The following is a 4,958-nucleotide window of genomic DNA, read 5'->3' as shown; positions in this document are numbered from 1 at the left end:
TGACAGCAATGCTAACCCCTAACATAGTACAGAAGTCAAATTGAGAACATGTCCACTCAGCGAAATAACAGTGGTAGGTTTCTTCCAAGGTCGACGGACCTTTGGACCAAAGTCTTTTGGCCAGAGTCACAGTACCAAGCACACTTTCCTCTGCCAGAGCACCCCCAAATTCAACCAGAAAGCGGTTGGTTGCCTGGATAACTTTCATGCTACCATTGTAGTGGTGAGCACACCTTGCCAGGTTTGTTGGTTGGTGTTGTAGCATTCAGAGTCAAGGACAGAGTAGGACCACTGATCTCTTTCCTTCCCAGGGGGCCTAGCACCTTCCAACACTGTGAAAGCTAGCCAGCAAAGAGAAAAATTTTCAGGTCACTTCCAGTTTTATCAGCTTTAGCAAATGTCTCACGGTCTAGTTATAGTGGGCAACCAAGAGCCTGTGTTGTTTCAAGGAGTCTCTGGGGCCTCCGTGACCAGTACTCATGGGGAAGTACTACACACCCGACACTGAGAGTTTAATTCAATAACCTGTGTCTTTGGGGTGGGGGGGAGTGTACGCTATTTCTAAGACCACCTTTCGTCATACTTAAGAGTTAAGATTTCAACCAATGCTCTTGGAGGATACGATTCCATTTATGGTAGCATCCAGAATTATTCTAAACCTTAACCCCTGCAATTTTACATCTCCTTTGATCTTTGTCACACCTCGCTTATTTATCCTCCCCTGTGCATGCCAAGGGAAGAAGCTATTTCTGATTTGTTTTCGTGTCTCTGATAATACTTAGTAAGCAGCTGGGTTGGGGCTCACGCCTCCCCTTTCTGACTCATGAGCGATCTACAAGATGAAAACATGCTGTTTTCTTCCTATTATGAACACGAGGGAGTTACTCGTGTTTTCTGTTCTTCAGGTGATTTTTTTTTCCCCCTAGAAGAGTATCTGTCAGAAGGAAGGGTTTGACAAACTGATATTGCTGCCCACAGTCACTTCAAGTGGTTCAATATTTATTGAAATTGAACAGTGGGCTTCATTCTACCAGGGAATCGATCTTGTTTGTCTCCAGTTTATGGCTCCTTTTTCCTCTTTTACATTTTCAGCATCCCGATGATGCCCCTGGTGACAGTTGCTATGGAAGTATTTTAGGGTTGCCTACCAGTGTTGGATGGTGTGCTACCTGGAGCTGTCATTAATTCGGATTTACGATGATGCCTGAACTGCACATTTAAATTTCGTGCTAGTTTTCTGGTCTGGTAACTGCTCGTCAGTAGGGAGGTGATATGCATTTTATTTTCACAGTCCGACTTACCACATGAGTGGTTTTTTCGTTTTCTTTTCTTGATGGGTTGATGGGCTCCTCTTCGGCAAACATATGCAATCCCTTTGATACCAGCATGGTGAGGTGTGGTTTAAACCTGTGAAAGTTTCGTGTGTGTGTGTGTGTGTGTGTGTGTGTGTGTGTGTGTGTAGAATTCATGTATTGTGAATGTGCATTTGTGCAAGCATTTTTTTTTTTTTTGGACCAGAGGAATTTGACCTTAGGCTAAAAAGGATTTTATTAGGTTGATTTCCTCAATATCTTTTGTTTGTTTGTTTGTTGTTTTTTGTTTTTTGAGACAGATGCGTAGTGTGTAGCCTGTTGGTCTTGAACTCTTAATCCTACAGTGTTGTCCTACTAAGTGCTGGAAATAAATGCATATATCACCATCCTGGGTTTCAAATTATTTCTTTGGTCTAACGTCTCTCCTGTGCCTCTGCTGTCAGTTTGGAATGTGTTGCCGTAAACTCCCAACCACAATAAACCTGTGCAAAATCACACAAGGTAACCATTGTATTTACTAGCTGTGTGTCTAGATTGGGCAGCTCTACCACTACACTGACCTACTCCTCAGCTACGAGATCCCTTACTATGAGTGGCTTCTCCAGGCCATGTGGTTCTGCTCCATCTTCCCTCTACCTCTTCTTCCTCAGTCTTTCCCTTCCCTTCCTCCACTCTCTAAAACCTCCAGCCCCACTTTCCCTTCCACTGCCCAGTCACAGGTTCTAGCCTTTATTTGACCAGTTAGAATGGGGAGAAGGTTCACAGGAAATCACCTGAGCACAGCGATCCCTTCCTCGTCGGGGCAGCCCCTCTTGAGGAACCAGAATTGACATCAGAATACGAACAGCAGCAGGGGAACCCACCACAGGAATGTGCCTCTAATTTCGCTCCTATGAAAACTTTTGTGTTCGCTCGCACTTTGGTTTAATCAACATGCAGCTTTGGTCAGTGGTTAACAATACATGACCAGTGGCCCGAGTAGAGCACACACGGGCATGGGGAGTTTGTCAATTCTCAGAGCACTTCCAACTGTACTTAGTGATTGATACAGTTTAGTTTGAAAACATGATCAATTTGCTCCACAGATGCTCTCTGGAAACTGATGTCATTGCAAGCCAGCGAAATTTATCATACGTGATTCCTCCCTGGACAACTCTGGGTATTTTTATCATGTAGCTTCTCTTGGAGGATTTTCAGTTTGCTCATTTGGAACAAAGTCTGTGAGTTAAACGCAGTTAGTTCCTAGACACTGAGTCACTTTCCAGATCTGAGGACACCCCCCCCCCCCGTTGACATTCCCCTTCCAGGACACGGTCCAACCTCTCCAATGTCTGTCAGCATACTCTTGGCCCACCACCAACGAGAAGCAGGCCTCTTGTCCACTCTTAGGAATCAGACCACTTAAGTTTTAAGTGATAAGACAAGGCGATAAAGCACAAAAGTTAATAAAACAGAACATTTGTTATTGTTATTGCAAGTAACCTGAACCAAAGAGACCTCTAGCAACAAGAAGAAAACCCAGTTTTCATGCTTTTTACAGAGAACGCGCAGGGTTTCTTGTTCCTTTAAAAATCTGTAGGGTGAGTTAGTTTAAGTAAATCAAGAAACAAGGGCTTTGGGGCTGGAGAGATGGCTCACTGGTTAAGAGCACTGACTGCTCTTCCAGAGGTCCTGAGTTCAATTCCCAGCAACCACATGGTGGCTCACAACCGTCTGTAATGGGATCCGATGCCCTCTTCTGGTGTGTCTGAAGACAGCGACAGTGTACTCTATACATAAAAAATAAAAAATAAAAAAGTTTGAGGTTGTTGACTGTCTTCCCAATCATCTTTCACTTTCTCCTCGTTGTCTTTCTGTTTGTTCTTCATCATCATCGCCATCACCTCCACCACCTCCACCCACAACCGTCATCACCACCATCATCATCATCATCATCATCATTGCCATCACCACCACCACCCACACCCACAACCGTCATCATCATCATCATCATCATCATCACCACCACCTCCACCCACAACTGTCATCACCATCATCATCATCATCATCATCATCATCATCATCGCTGAGATGGGGTCTTACTATGTAGGCCTAAAACACCCTGTGTAGACCAGGTTGGCTTTGAACTCATAGAGTTCTGACTACATTTGCCTTTGGAATGCTGGGTATCAAAGGCGCACATCACCATGCCTAGCTCCACATTATCTTTTGGTACGGTATCTCTCACTGAATGGATCTTCCTGACTTGGCTAACTTGGTTGGCCAGCAAGCCCAGCGATCCTCCTGTCTTTGCCTCTCCAGAGATTTCAGGCATATGTACCTGAATTTTTACCTAAATGAGAATCCATCTCAGCCTTCCCATTGACCTGTAAGAGCTTTTAGCGTCCCTTTGAGACACTACGTAAATCCAATGAGCTTTGAGCAACTATTCATCCGGCCTCATTCTGTATTAACATCGCTTTCTGTAACGATCACTACATGAAGGTTTGGGGCACCCTTGCCATAAAGCACAATTCACATGCATGGGTGTGGGTGGTGGGATCAGACTGGAGGAGCACAGGAATTGGAGGCTCCTGGCTTTGAATACTTAGAAGACTGCATAGAGAAGAAGAATTCAAGTAACAGCCACATCAGAGGCTAGGAAACCCAGGGAGGCAAATGGAAGTTTCCAGTCAAGAGTTTCTTAGAGCGACTCCTTTGTGGAGAGCTGTGTGTCGACTCCTTTCTTACAGCAGGCTCTCGAATGTGGAGCTCGGCTCTCTTCTCAACACCTTTCCGAATCTAGAGCTCGGCTTTCCTCTCGGCCAACTTCATTACGCAATGATAAAATGAACTAGTCACCCGAGGTCGCAAACTGAGAACCACAACCACTTTCATTCCCTTTGTCATAGGCAATACTCCTTCCTTCTCCTGTAAAATGTTCAGTGAAACTAGTTAACTCTGGACATGGAGGAGGGATTCATGTCCCGTGGCAGAAAACACACATCTTCCAAGCTCTCCTTTATCAATCAATGCTGTGTACTAAGTACCATGCGCTAAGCCCTCAAAGGACTTCCCTCTTGGTTTATGAATCCAAGGGCCGGCATTGATTTCTCACTGATTTTAGTGGGCATTCAATGATTGGGTATCACTCTTGGCTTGATTCAAGTCAAAAAATAGTCTTGTTAATTGTTTAGAGCAGTTGCCACTGGCCTCTCCCTTTAATTAGACTTGAATATGCTGTTTAAGTGAATAACATCTTAGGAAAACAGAGGCATAGCTTCTCGGGCTTTTGGCTAAGATCAAGTGTGGAAAACAGAGGCAATTCAAAGTAATCGAGAAATGGGGAAAGGTGTTGTAAACAAATAAAAAGCTAGAAACTGAAGCAAAACTGAAGGCCAATTCCAGACAATGGAGAAGATGAGGCTGAACTTTGAGAGACTGTGAGGAACCAAGCCTTTGTCCTGCTGATAGGAGGAGAGGTCACTGCCCGGGAGGGGCTGAGCAAACAGGAGCCATACTCAGCATCGCTCTGGGTCTCTGAAAACAAATAGATCATCCTAGCTTTCCAACTGAAGTGAGGTGATTACGGAAGAGCCCTGTGCACATGTGGACTCGTTTGGGTGGATAGAAGGTTCTGTGAATTATGTAAACTGTTACTTCATT

This window comes from Rattus norvegicus, chromosome 9 (assembly GCF_036323735.1).
Source record: "Rattus norvegicus strain BN/NHsdMcwi chromosome 9, GRCr8, whole genome shotgun sequence".
In the NCBI taxonomy this organism is placed as follows: domain Eukaryota; kingdom Metazoa; phylum Chordata; class Mammalia; order Rodentia; family Muridae; genus Rattus; species Rattus norvegicus.
Note: the sequence above shows the minus strand (reverse complement) of the source record.